This window comes from Conger conger, chromosome 11, assembly GCF_963514075.1.
Source record: "Conger conger chromosome 11, fConCon1.1, whole genome shotgun sequence".
Lineage (NCBI taxonomy): Eukaryota > Metazoa > Chordata > Actinopteri > Anguilliformes > Congridae > Conger > Conger conger.
The window spans coordinates 12423963-12439351 of NC_083770.1; positions in this window are offsets into that span (position 1 = coordinate 12423963).

Below are 15389 nucleotides of genomic sequence, written 5' to 3' on the forward strand. Positions count from 1 at the left end.
AATGGAATTGCATGCATAGCTTGAGGGTTCTAAAAAAAGCATGAGACTGTGTGTTGCCAAGGATCCTGTAGACTGGTGTGATCGGTGATCAGTTGCCATCGCAAAGCAGATATTTCATCAGCTTACACTGACTTGTTCACCCATCTGTTTTCAATCAAATACTGTACACACAAAGAAATATGAAATATGTATTTGATATGCTTTGAATATACTGGTTGGCTTTTGTGCATGTTCAAACTGTAGAATGGCTTTATGGAAATAAATTCAATTCAGTACATCAATTCAGAACTTCTCTTCTGCACAGATCTTATCACACTCCTGTTATTGTTAGTGCCAGTTGTCAGTGGTTTAGGGAAAAACACCTTTCACAAAAGACAACTCGGGGAAGGAATGGGAAAACTCACAAGTCTGTTTCTGCATCTTTCCAAATTCTTGCTTTTGTTGCATCAGCTCTCAACTACAAACTTGCTAAATGTATCATAGAGCAGGCCAAGCTCAAGCCCTGCATGAGTTTGAGTGTTTTTGTGTGGGTACAGCGTGTGTGTTCATAGTGTGTGTGTGTGTGTGTGTGTGTGTGTGTGTGTGTATCAGTGTGTATGCACATACTGTTTGTGTGATTGTGTATCTGAATATATGTGTGTTCATGTGTGTTTGTGCATTTGTATGTGTGCCTGTGTGTGTCAGTGTGCATGTGTGTGTGCACACTGTATGTGTGTTTGTGTGTGTGCCTGTGTGTGTGTGAATGTGCAGTTATCTGTACCCATTGACTTTACGCGCTCATTGAAATCAGCTGTTTGACTGGCGTATGTCACAGTGACAGACGGCCAGCACCCCTGCGTTCCTGTTCTGTTCTGTTCCGTTCCGTTCTCAGCAGGTCTGTTCCGATCGCCCCCCCCCCCTCCCATGGCGCCGTCCTTCTGTGTTACGAAACATTTCTCATATCTGGTTTCTGTGCAGAGAGAACTTTGTCCCGGGTCTCCCTGCTCCTCCAAAAAAAAGCGGGGAGTTTGTGTACCCCTTCCCCTGACCATTGTGTTCTGTGAATGCTGTAAACAGTCACAAGGCTGTTTTTCTGGCCAGCGAAGGGGCCCCCATCAGCCCCCCACCCCCTTGTGCCCCATGTTCTGAAAAATAGCGCTATCAACAACAACTCGTGAGAACACCCCCCCACCCCTGCCCCTGCCCCCGCCCCCTGCCAAGAGGTGTCATGTCATCTATTATTGACGCTGGCAGTAACCCACGGTGTCATCACTTGTTTGCATTTGCATCTTCCAAGAAAACAGGGAGACATAACGCACATGGCATATCGCATAAACACGATAAGGAACGTTTCGCGATCATGCCACATTGCGGGGATTTCGATTTAAGGTTCTCCTCCGCGAGGCCTGCAAGGAACAGGCAGGGTGTGTATGCATATGTATGCGTGTGCGTGTGTGTGTAGGTCTGTAACAGCGTGTTCGCTCCAGACCCCTGTTAGCAGCAGCTGACAGTCTGTTGTGGAGGCAGACTAGAAACAGACTAGCAGAAGCCATAATTACCAAGTATAATAACTGCTGTGTGCGGGAGAGATGTCTGCTCACAATATCTTGTTTTGTGTGTCGGGGAGAATGCTCACACCAGCAGCTATCGCTGAGGTAGGTCAGCTGTCTCATCCAAACAAGCACAATGTGGTCGGAAATGCTGACCGTCGTCTGGGTTCAACCTACCGTACTCTATGTGTCCCCAAGTGCAGTCTCACAAATAAATGCAAGGTGTGATTTTTAACACAATGATATTTTGTTCCTTTTTTCAAACGCAAGCTCGTTTTCTAAATTCATTTCATTTTGTGATCTGTTTTTTTAAAAATGGCTTAATGGACATTGAATTCATGGACATTGAAGTTAATATTTATGCATGGTAAGGGGTAGAATATGTTGTAAAAAGCAAAGATATTGTAATCCCTTCCACTGGAGAAAGCTGGCTTTCCGGAAAAGGCAAATTGGCAAAAAAGGCATATTGGCAATTTCAGCATAAAGCATGTTAGCGATGAGTAGATCTTTCAGTAAAATGCATATTAGTGATGTGCAGATCTTTAAGAAAAATGCATGCTCACAATGTGTTGGTCTTTCAGTATAAAACATGTTAGCGATGTGCAGATCTTTCAGTATAAGGCATGTTAGCAATATGCAGATCTTTCAGTATAAAGCATGTTAGCAATGTACAGATCTTTAATAAAAATGCATGCTAGCGATGTGGAGGCCTTTATGTTAAAAGCATGTTAGCAACATGCAGATCTTTCAGATATAAGCAGGTTAGCAATGTGCAGGTCATTCAGCATGAAGCAGGTTAGCGATGTGCAGGTCATTCAGCATAAAGCATGTTAGCGATGTGCAGATCTTTCAGTATAAAGCATGCCAGCAACGTGCAGATCTTTCAGAAATAAGCAGGTTGGTGATGTGGAGGCCTTACTCATGTCAGCCCTGTACAGATGAAGCGATAGCGTCTGTGGGTTTTATTATGAGTCAAATAAAAAAAACCCTGATATGGCTCAGATTACAGGCAACTTGTACGAAGTGAATAATCTTGTATGAATATTTGAGTGAATTATTCAATCGTGTCTCCTGTTGCTCAGTGCACATATTCACGCAGTGACACCACACACACAACAGCACACACAATTCATGCACGCATGAACACACCCTTCAGTAAAAACAAGCATACATACAGATACAGTTCACAAACACACGCATGGATGCACACAAACACACAAATATACAAACATACATATACACACACACACACACACACACACACACTCAGGCTCATAAACACAAATATCCCTCACCCTGCCACGCCCTTGCCTAGGCTTGGGCGTGCTTTGGTTTCTGGTTCCTGTTTGGCAATCAAATTCAGTCGCATCTTGATGTGCTACATGTGGGTCAAATTTTTTCAGGAAATGCAATTCTAACTTTTCTCAAGTAGTACTTTTGTCCTATTTTCCCCAATTTTGTTGATTCTTTGATCTTCGGCGAATTCTTCGTCAAGTTGGAAGAACAAGTTCTCCATCATTATACAGCCAGGAGACGCCAATGAACATCGCTCAGTTAGTCCAGTTTACACCGGAATTTACTTACATAAGTAAACTACCACGACTGCTTCCCCGAGCTCTCCAAGTTCTCACCCTGTCCTGTGCTCGGAGCCCAAGATGTATTGTTGCTTCTATTTCATGTTCTCAGTGTTTACTAGCCCCAGTCAACCCACAGAAGGTCGAATTTGTAACCAACCATCAGGGGTAGAGGAAAAAAGCCCATGATTCACTCTCATCCCACTCCTCTCAAACTATTGAACTCATTTGCCCCATTTGTGGATAAACCGGCTGAGGAAAGGAAATGAGAGAAAGTTTTGATAATAGGCCTTTCAATAGTCTGAGACGTCACAGTCTCTAGTGAGCCAGCAGCCATAGTAAGCTGCATCAATTTTGGCAATCAGAGGCCATGTCATTTTGAGTCCAGTGTGCTTGTAAGCAAAGAAAATGTCCTTACAGTACACAGTGTAGTGATGAAATCTATGGCAGATTATCGTCCCTGAATTGTTGGTTATCAGACTGGTGTGCCAAAATAAAGTGGGTTTTATACGTCCGGGCAAAGGCCTGCTGTCTAAATTCTCGAAATTGACAGGCTAGGACGCAGATGTTCCATTCGACATTTCAGCTAGCTACGTGTCCACTGGTGATGGATTAGCTATTGCTTTACTCAAAACACTTGATGCAGTTGCTCCATTAAATGGTAAATGGTTGGCATTCATGTAGCGCCTTTATCCAAAACGCTGTTCAATTGATGCTTCTCATTCACCCATTCGCACACACACTCATGACGACTGGCTGCCATGCAAGGCACCAACCAGCTTGCCAGGAGCATTTTGGGGTTAGGTGTCTTGCTCAGGGACACTTCGACACAGCCCGGGCGGGGGATCGAACCGGCAACCCTCCGACTGCCAGGCGACTGCTCTTACTGCCTGAGCCATCACAAATAATGTCATTCTTTCCAAAGTGAAAAAGTTCTTGAGAAGAAAAAACCTGCCCCTTGGTATACTGACCACATGGCCTCTCAAACAAAAGTCTCGCCAACTGGAACGTAGGCGGCCCTCCACTAAACTGCAGGTATTTATCTTGGCTTGGAAAGAGTGTTTATCTTATTTATTATATTTATTTATTCATTATTATTATTATATTTATTTATCTTTATTTATCTTGGCCTTGCATGCTCTCTCTAGGTGCTAGGGCTTCTTCTTTTGCAAAGCTTATTCAAGGAAATACTAAAACTATTTCCAAATTCTGTTCAAAACGGTCATTGAACTAACTAATAATCATGGAGCAACCAATGCCCAAATTCCAGCCTCAAAATAGGACCGCATCCTAGATATGACAGCTTCAATCCCTACTCCCATACCTCAGAGCGAACTCATCAAATTACTCGCTTCTTCCAAATCATCCACATGTCTCCTTGACCCTATACCCACAAACTTATTAAAGGAGCTTCTGCCCAATTTTTGCAAACCAATTCTTCATAATAAATTCTTCACTGTTGTTAGGTTATGTCCCCGTGTCTTTTGAGATGGCAGATAAGAAGCCAGTACTCAAGAAACCAAATTTGGATCCCACTGTCCGAGCCAATTATAGACCTATTTCAAACCACCCTTTTTTATCAAAGATGTTTAAGAAATGTCTCAAATCAGCTTTCTTTCCTACAGGCCAACAAGGTATACGAGAAGTTTCAGTCTGGGTTCAGGAAGCACCATAGCACTGAAACAGTTTTCTCGCCACTGTTTGAGGGTTTTTCTCCGACTAGGGAGTCGTTTACCTCATATGCTATTTGGGGGCTTAGGGTGGATATTTACCATTGAATTGAATTGACACACAGAGTAAATATGTATTGCCAGTTGTATAGATATTTCACAGGGTGTTGACAGATGCCAGGGTGTGTTACTGAGCTCACTCTGGTATGATCTCAGCTCACACTGACAAACCACTGTTTAGCCTGCTCTAATCTCTAAGTCTGTGCAAAAGTGTGTGTGTGTACATGCGTGTGTTTGTGTGTATGTAAATGGTAGGCATTTATACAGCGCCTTTATCCAAAGCACTGTACAATTGATGCCTGTGTGTGTGTGTGTGTGTGTGTGTGCCTGTGTGTGTGTGTGTGTGTGTGTGTGAGTATGTGAGCGGGTGTGAGTGTGTGTGTGCCTGTGTGTGTGTGTGTGTGTGTGTGTGTGTGTGTGTGTGAGTATGTGTGCGGGTGTGAGTGTGTGTGTGTGTGTGTGTGTGTGTGCCTGTGTGTGAGTGTGAGTGTGTGTGTGTGTGTGTGTGTGTGCCTGTGTGTGAGTGTGTGTGTGGGTGTGTGTGTGTGAGTATGTGTGTGTGTGTGAGTGTGTGTGCCTGTGTGTGTGTGTGCCTGTGTGTGTGTGTGTGTGTGTGTGTGTGTGTGTGTGTGTGTGTTATCATGCCCTGTCTCTGAGCTCCTGCTGGATCTTGGTTGAGGCTGCCTGTGACTCACACAGCCGCTCTCTGACCTTTCTGCTGTGGAGCGGGCAGGACAGCACAGACTGTTTATATGATCTCTGTGCAAGTCATCTCGTGAATAAACATGCCCCCTACACACACACACACAAACACACACTCATACCCCTCATCCGCTGCACTTTCCACACTTCTCAGAAGCTCCTTCTCAGGAAGGGACCTCGCGCAAAAATAAAAAATAAAAACACGACCACTGAAAACAGAACTGGCCCGTTCCCCCTGCATGCAGGTGTTCGGTGGTGCTGTTCTGCCGTTCTGACTCACAGCGATAAATAAATAAGCAGCAAGCCGTGAGCTAGAATCAGATTAGACAAACAGCGCACGACCCTATGAATTGGTAATGATCCAGCGCCTGCTTTTTTTTATTGTATTTTATTTTATTCATATTTCTTTTATTTACAAGTTCGCCAAGTTCGCAAACAGAGGAGCAGCTGATTGCTTCCCTTGAGAAAAACAACAACTATGAAGCAATGCAATGGGGATAAAAACACACACACACACACTCACATATAAACCGCGCTGTACACACAGAGAGTTCACGGTTTTTATCGCCCCGCTTCGCGATAACGGCAGCCTTGAGACACGGAGTATGTTTCTCTGTGAGGCAGAGGGAGGCTCTGGCCCGAGATCCCGCTGTGCGCTCCTGTCCGTTATATCTCTGTATCTAAGCATCTGTTTCTGTGTGCTGGCCGGTTGAGATTGCAGCAGCCAGGTGACAGATGTCGCCGCCGTTTTTTTTCTATTTTCTTTGTTACATTTTTTTTGTTTTGTTCTGTTTCATGTCTCTGGCAGCGGGCACACCGTGGCACGGGTGTGAGTTGTGGGGGCGGGTTTGGGATGGGGCGCCACAGCGACCTGCAGGGAGGGACCGGGCGTCTCCACGGCGACGGGCCTGGTTTTGGCAGCGGACGGCGTGTCGGTTGGCTATCCCTGGAGACACGCACCCGTCAATCATTTCGGATCCCGGGCCTTTGCTGCCATTGGGTGGCGCCCAGGGGGGGGGTGGAGCCTCGTCTGGGCTTGTTCCCAGAATTCCGCCGGAGTTTTGGGACAGCAGCGCCGCCTCAGAGGGCATGCTGGGAAATCCTGCCGCTGGAGGGTGTCAAACTCACATCACCTCATCCAGCACTCCACTGTCGGGACTCTACGTCTTCTGTGACTTGTCGGGTTTCTAAGAAAATTGAAAAAAAAATCGTTCATTTTCTTTGTGCGTTTTTACCTGTGTCAGGTTTTAATCTTTTCTGAAAGAACTGAAGAAAAGTACAAAGCCTTGACACGAGGGCAGGAAACCCCGGCCCGGGGGGAAACTCCAACGCATCTTCAGATGGATGAAGTAATGCAGCATCAGCTGTACAGGGAGATACCACTCCCTCTCTGTCTCTTTCAGTTCAAATAAATTCATTTCCGTGTGCTTTATTGGCAGGAAACACTATCGGTAAATGTTGCAAATGTCGCTAAAGGAAACATGAAACCTATCTAGACTAGACCACTTTATTAGGTAGACCTGTACACCGGCTTGCTAATGGAAATATTTCATCAGCAAATCATGTGATTGCAACTAAATGCATGAAAACAGGCATGCATGGTCAAGAGGTTCAACTGTTTTTCAGACCAAATGTCAGAATGGGGAAGAAATGGGATCAAAGTGACTTTGACCGTGAGTGGAGAAGAGCATCTCTGAACACACAACGCTTCAAACCGTTAAGTGGTTAGGCTACTGCAGCAGAAGACTTAGTAAGCGTAAAACATGTGTCTAATAAAGTGCTCACTGAGTGTATGTACAGCAGTATGCAAAACTACACCACAAAGAATAATTAATACAACTGATAAGTACAATTACAAATGCTGTATGCGACTGCATAAATGCATACTAACACTATCTCTCGCTATGTCTCCCGCTCGTTCAGACTGACTGATGTGGTGCGGTGGTTAGGGGATTTTAACTCAGAGCTCTGCGGTTCGATTCCCAGGTAGAGCCCTGCCATCTGTGCCAGAGAGCAGAGGAACTTAACCTGCGTGTCACTTCAGTAAATATTAATGGATTGAATGTAAACTGTAAGCTGTGTACGTCGCTCAGGGAAGGAGCAGCTGGTAAATGCAGTGAGATTTAAGACGGGTATCCATGACCACAAGGCCTGCTGGGGAATTCTGGGCCCGTTAGGGAGTGGAGAAGGTGGCATAAAGAGGGGGTTAGGGTTTAAATAGCGCCGTTCTTCCCCTGGGGTGGAAAGTGGCATACATGTGAAGCCCTCCAGAAACGTCCCATCTTGTCCCTGTCACAAGTACCCACAGCTCTGAAATCAACACCGTCCACTGTAAATATCTCTCTCTATCCATCTCCCTCTCTCTCTCTCCCTCTCTCTCTCTCCCCCTCTCCCCCTCTCTCTCTCTCTCTCTCCCTCTCTCTCCTCCTCTCTCTCTCTCTCTCTCTCCCCCTCTCCCCCTCTCTCTCTCTCTCTCTCCCCCTCTCTCTCTCTCTCTCTCTCCCCCTCCCCCCCTCCCTCTCTCCCTCTCTCTCTCTGTACTGTAAATGTGTACTCGCTGAGCCATCAGAACCCAGGAGCAGGACATGGCAGCTGCTGGCCAGGCAAAACCCTCCCCGGATTTTCCTAGAATGTGACCGTCATACCCCCAACTCCACCTTCCTCTCCTCTCAGTTTCTCTCTCTCTCTCTCTCTCTCTCTTTCTCTCTCACACACACACACACTTTCTCTATCCCTCTCTCTCTCCAGGTTTTTGTTGTGTCAGTGTCAGGACAGTAACCCCCACACCCAGTGAACTGTAGGGCTAATCTGGAGCAGACTTACCCTGGGCCTCACTGTGCTGTGACCATAGAACCAGATTCCCTAGATCACCTCTCCAGTCCTAGAGCCTCACACTATGCTTTGACCATAGAATCAGATTCCCTAGATCACCTCTCCAGTCCTAGAGCCTCACACTATGCTTTGACCATAGAATCAGATTCCCTAGATCACCTCTCCAGTCCTAGGGCCTCACACTATGCTTTGACCATAGACCCTGGGTCCCTAAATCACCTCTTCACATCAAGCCCAAAGATCTCACTCACACAAAAGCCCGATGTCACAATATATAGAATTTAAAAAATTCTGTTATGAAACTGACTGTGATCTCCAAGCAAAACATTGTGACCAGACTGCCCCACGCCCTCCTCTAATCCTATATCTATGGTGGTGACTAAGAGAGGGTGGAACGTCGGGCTGCCTGGCATAGCTTTGAGACATTTGCTCCTTGCAGAGGATTGGCTGAGCTATGTCAGTTATGTATGCCCTCACCCGCCCCCCCCTCCCTACCCACTCTCTTTGGAGTTGTCCCTCCAGCAGCAATGGCAAGTGTCCCAATATCCTGAAATAAGGACAAATATGCGCTGTTTTCTTCCATTTTGATTTATTTTGTTGACTCTTTTGCCTGTTTTGCCTCATTTTCAGTTTCAACCCCTCAAATTCCCCTTAATGATTTTTTAAAATCATCCTCAGTGTTGGCTTTCAGGACAGGAATTCGAGGCCTGCGCTGAAGTCTCTCTCATGGGAAGGCCCGTCTCTAACAGAACCCCCTCACCCCGCCACCCCCCACCCCACCCTGACCCCAGTCCCCTTCCTGCTGGGTGCAGTACCCCCACAGCCTGTACTGTAAGGCTGTGGAATGCACACAGGCTTTAGGTCATCCTGGCTATATTGGGAAGCGCTCCCTCGAATTTCAGTGCTTGAACCGCACAGCCAGGCAGGTCCAGGACCTCCCGCTGCTGCTATGGAAACAGGGGCAGGAAGTAGAGCGGAGAAAAGGAACCTTACGGTAGAGAAGGTAGCTGAGGTTGCTGGGTAGATAAACACAGCTTTTTTATTTTATTTTTTTGCTCCAATTAAAACGAAACTGCGCTGGATTGGAGGTTGGGTGGATGTTGCTGTTGTTTTTTTTACCGCTGACACACATTCGTGGAGCGTATTGACACCGCAGCTGGGTGCCGGATCCTTCCCTGCTCTCTGCAGAGAAAAATAATAACGCACGAGAGAAAGGGAGAGAGAGAGAAATGGCTCCTGATGCAATCCCCGTGCAAAGCAGAAACGAGCGCCTTCTCGAGAGCGAGGGAGAGGAAGAGGGGGGAAAGAAACAGAGCGAGAGGGACGGAGGGAAAAGGGAGAGAGAGAGAGAAACGGGTCAGTGGGATAATGAGAGTTGCTTTGTAACTCCCCCGGTTCAGGTGGAGCTCGGTCCCTGGGAGCCGGGCGCGTGTGGAAGCGTCTGAGCGGGCCGTTCCCGCCCCGCCGTTCCCGCCTCCGCCGTGCGACCAGGGAGGCCCGTATCGCGCGCTGCCCGCCGTGTCCTCAGGTGACCGCCGGGAAACCACGCCGCGCGCGAGAGAAGGGACAATCCAGGATAAGACTGACTGGCGGCTGAGCGGTGCATTGTCCCGCTGGAACAGGCACTGTGAGCCACTCCGCTGCTGTTTGTGACAGGAAGGGGGGCACGGGGGCAGAGTTTCGGTCTCCAACGGGGGAGGGGGGTGTGGGCTCTCGTGAGTGTGGGTGGGGGGCTTTGTGTTCAGTTTATGCCACTGCCGTCTGTAAAAGTGCAGGTGACACTCCCCCCCCGTTCCCCTCACTACGAGCACCTGGCAGTCGAGCTGCACGTTCACGCCTGTTTTCCGTTCTGGTTCCTCAGTGGTGGAATGACTTGCCTACTACTGCAGAATCCCTCCCCATATTTCAACACAGACTAAAAACACACCTTTTCAGACTCTACCTTAATCAGTACCCCCCCCCCCCCCCCTTCCAATATCCCTCTTGTACACCCTATATATATATATATTTATTTATTCTGCACTTACGATGACTATTGTTTTTGTTTAGAACAGCTCTTCATGCATATTTTTTGGTTGTTTATGGATTGAACTTTAACTTGTGGAAGAACCTATGCGCTTGCAAGTCGCTTTGGATTAAAAGCGTCTGCCAAATGACTCAAATGTAAATGTTTGTCCAGGGCAGGTGTGTCATCTTCACCGCAACCACCTCCTGCCAAACTCCCCCGACCCCACACCCCACACCCCCCTCAGCAGTCCCTAACTGGCCCCTGGGATGTGCGGACTTGCCAGCAGCACAGCTGGTGCATGAAGTCATGGAGGTACTCTGGATGGGAGATGCATGCTGGGGGTGGGGTGGGGTGGGGTGGGGTGGGGTGCTGGTCTCTGGGCTGGGTGAGGAGATGTGGCAGATATGTTCCACAATTACTTCAGAAATATTACACTACATTACATTATTGGCATTTGGCAGACGCTCTTATCCAGAGTGACCTACAGTTGATTAGACTAAGCAGGAGACAATCCTCCCCTGGTGCAATGCAGGGTTGAGGGCCTTGCTCAAAGGCGCAACGGCTGTGCGGATCTTGTTGTGGCTACTCCGGGGATCGAACCACCGACCTTGCGTGTGCCAGTCATTTACCAGAAATGACACAAAGCATCTGGTTCTTTCCTGTCCTGGAAAGATTTTCTTAATTATTCATATTTTTCATTTTATGTTGTTTATTTCTATAGTCTCAAATTGTTTGTGGAGGTGTGAACAAAATGTAAGAAAAAAAAAAAGGTTTGCTTTGAAGGAGGTTTTCACAATAACCTCCAAAAAGGCTTCAATAGCCCTCGCAGACCTGACCAAGAATCAATAAAGCACCCAGATCAGTCAATAAAACCAAGCAGATCACTCAATCATCTTCTCAAGCATTCAGCCAATGAATCCAGTTGTAATGCATGTAATATGTTATGGTTGCCACAAAGGACTGCCCAAAGATAAATGGAGTTCATATAACACATCCCCCCCCCCCCTTCCCACAAACCCCAACCCCCCATTCCACACATGGACACATGGAGAGCAGAAAGGGGCGTTCTACCATCAAGGAAAACTACAACTGAGTGAGAGCTCTGAGTGACCTCACGCAGGAAGTTTGGGTGTAGCAACAGTTACTCTCAGGGACCTTCCGTCTCTGCATCAAAGCCGGAGAAACGAAAGTTAAAGAGAAAAAAAACGACGTCAAACGACTGGAAGGAAAAAAACCCCTCACCTGAATGGTCTTCTGCTCAGAGAAACTTTCCATGGAACTGACCCATGTTACCTTCGTTTCTCTCTCTCTCTCTGTCTCTCTCTCTCTCTCTCACTCTCACTCTCCGTCTCTCTCTCTGTCTCTTTCTCTCTCTCACTCTCTGTCTCTCTCTCTCTGTCTCTCTCTCTCTCTCTCTCTCTCTCCCTCTGTCTCTCTCTCTCACTCTCTGTCTCTCTGTCTCTCTCTCTCTCTCTCCCTCTGTCTCTCTCTCTCACTCTCTGTCTCTCTGTCTCTCTCTCTCTGTCACTCTCTCTCTGTCTCTCTCACTCTCTCTCTTTGTCTCTCTCTCTCCCTCTCTCTCTCTCTCTCTCTTCCCCCGGCCGTTTCTCGGACTGTGACGTCACGGTCCAGCGGTCCCGTGGTCTGAGCGCTGGGAGGAAGCTGTGGCCGTGGGTGTTGCTGCCGAAACGTCGAGCAGGGTCCTGTGCGCAGAAAATTTTCCAGCATGTTGATTTTTTCTTTTCTTTTAATGCAAAACCTGTGCATGTTTTCCGCCACCAGTATCCGTCCATCAAGTTACATTACATTAAATTAATGGCATTTGGCAGACGCTCTTATCCAGAGCGACATTCAGTTTAATAGACTAACCAATGCAGGGTTAAGGGCCCAGCTCAAGGGCCCAACGGCTGTGTAGATCTTATTGTGGTTAAAAGGGGGACCTCGTCAATCTCCGTTATGTTCATGCCGATTGCCACAGCGGTTGGCAGAAGCAGGTTAATTAAGTTAGCAGACAAACACCCCTCAGCATGGAGATTCCCCGCTGTGAAATCATCAGGTCACCGCCACTTAATTATTTACACGCATTATCAGGTGACGGCTAAGGATCATTGTTCCGGAAGCGGGTTGCAAGTTTGATTCCTAGACGAGGCTTTGCCACTGTACCTTCAAAAGGATTGAATTCAAACTGCTTCAGCATAAGTGGACTGCAGCATTTTAAAAAAATGTTCTGGGTGAGAATGCCTGGCACATGAAGATGTTTAAATGACACTGAAAATGCATTATGAATTAACAGAAGAAATCGCGACTCAGGACCACATGCATAAACCATCTCAGGATTGCATGGCTCATCTCTGTGTGCTCTGTAAACATTCACTCGTTTGTTTAACTCTTTGTCTGCCCTGTGTTGGCCAGAAGCAGATCTAAAGAAGCAGAACAGAAGCAGTTTCTTCCTGTTAGTCAGGGAGTTTTTCCAGCCACTGTTGCCGTATGCTTGCTCAGAGGGAGTCTCATGCCAGGGGTTTATGCAAAGCTACATTTTTGTTGTAAAAAGTGCTTTACAAATTAATATAACTGTCTCGATATTCTAACTTTATCCACTTTGAGCCAAAATGGCAGCCCTGATCCTAGATCAGCATTCCAGCTGTGAGATGCTTTATTAACAAAGGCCTCAGTCGCACACTTGTGCAACATTGTTGGGACTGGGAATGTTCCTCAGTTGGGGGGATCTTATGGGAAATGTAGTCTACATTTTAAAATAAGTCTCACGCTCTGGACTTCCCTGCTGTCTGCCGTCCTCGCCCAACCCTCCGAACCAACTCAGGTGAACTCCGCGGAGACGCGTAGCTGTGGAAACGGCCAACAGCCCGGAGCCTTATGCTGCAGCCTGAAGCGCTCGCGGAGTGTTGCTAATTCCGCTCAAGGGGGCAAGTGAGGGAATATTCGCTTGCTCGGATACTTTAAATAGACGAGGGTTGATGTAAGTGGTTTCTGCCAGTGGGATTTCAGATCAGTGGCACACAGACGCGTATTCGCGGCGATGTTTGGTATTTTTAACGGACCGGGCACGCGGGACGGAGAGTGTTTTTAACCGTCTGGCAGAAATGGGTCAAGCCTTGCGGGTCCGTGGCTGTTCATTGTCTCCCGGTTTCCATAAGCGAGCGAGGAGTTCAGAATCCGTAACGACACATTGTACCACACGGGAGGGAAGAGAGAGGACAGGCTGTGCTTTGAGGAGAAACGGTTCGTTTTTACCACGCGGAAGGAGTGTGCGAAAGGGGAACATTCTGTAACAGATGGAATTTTTAAAAGAGGCGTTACTGATCATTCAGTGGAAACAATATCAGCAGTGATCGTCCCTGGTTGTTAGGGTCGTTAGGTTCGCTTGCTGTGCTGGTTTTTGTTGTTGCTCAGCAATTGATTAAAACAGCACATTACATGTAATGCATCTCACCTGCTCTCTCAGTTTTAAGATGGCCGCTCGTGTTAAGGCGGAAAACCCCGTGCTCTGGCTCTCTAGGGCCAGGTGACCGTCTCCATCCTGCTCGTGTAGTCCTGACTATTCCTTCTGTGATTTTTGGAACCAATATCTTCACAGTTTTCATTGTTATAAGCACTGTTATAAGCACTACACAGACGTACATAAAGGCCTATGTGAATACTGACAAATTGATATTAGCTGTGTGACATAGTATGTCCAGGTAAAGCCATTCCTTGCATCAGTGGTGACGAGACATAAACCATACGCCTATTTGCAGTTATTGACACAATCGTTCATAAGCGCCGATGAAATGCAATGCCATGTCGAGCTCATGAAGCAGTTATGCAGCTCTTATGAAGGGCCGTCAATAGAAAGCACAAACTTTTTTTCCTTGATGTATTAACCCTTGTGTAGTCTTTAACATTCTGTATACTCCCCTTATCCAAAGGGTAAAAAATGACCCGCCTTCACTAATCCCCTAAAATAAAGCAGCTTAATTGAATTTTAAACCCCAAATCTATATTGCATGAAGAAAGAACCTCTGTCACTCATCACGAACGTTGTCATCAAATTTCAAAGTTGAAAAAAGATAATTTAGGGGTTTTTTTTCTCTGCTGTTAAACACGGCGGTGGGTCATTTCTGACCCTTAAGACAACACGAGGGTTAAATGACTTGCTGGTGCTGGATACTGCAGGACATGACAAGCCTGTTCTCCAGGGTGAGAAACGCTCTGCGTTTTTCCTGTGAGTCGCTGCCAGCAGTGGGGAACTACCTCGGCTCTGACCTTCTGTAGATTCCCTTCATCTCCTGTTCCCACTAACGCAGCGGCTTTGATTTCTTTAAAACACCTCTGTCGTGATTCACCGACGTGTAAATTCGGTACGCCGGTGTCACCTGTTAGATAGGAGCCGAGGGTGTTGTTGGCGGTGGGAGTATGGTTCAGCTTGTTCATTGTGACTAATAAAACATTTTGGGAGTTACTGTATCTGCGGCACACAAGCGCCATCTCCTTTTCTTCCTCACAGCTGTTCTTTTCTCTTTTTTCTCCCCGGTATCTGAGCTTTTAAAGTGCATCTGACAGGTGCGTGTGAATGGGTGCGCAATTTCTTCGGAGAGAGAGAGAGAGAGAGAGAGAGCGTTTAAGGGAGTTGCCCGCCAGAGTTCAGTTGAATTCTGACAGGCATGTTCGCTTACCAGAAGCCGTGGCTGTGGTTAAAGTAGCAGGTGTGTGTGTGTGCGTGTGTGTGTATGAGTGCGTATGATAGGGGAAAGGAAGAAGAGAGAGAGAGAGAGATGCACCGCTCGGCTAGTAGGTCAGTTATGAGTGACACATTTCCTGAAAGACTCTTGCTCTGTGAAGAAAGTGGTTAAGAGGTACTTGAGAGAGTATTTCATGTAGGTAAACACCTGACACCCATCCCCCCCACACACACGTGCGCACACACACACACACACACATGCATGGCTCGGCTGCTGTTTGCGTTTTAGAGACACAGTGAATGTGCTCCCACTGATAACGACACCCCCTCCACACA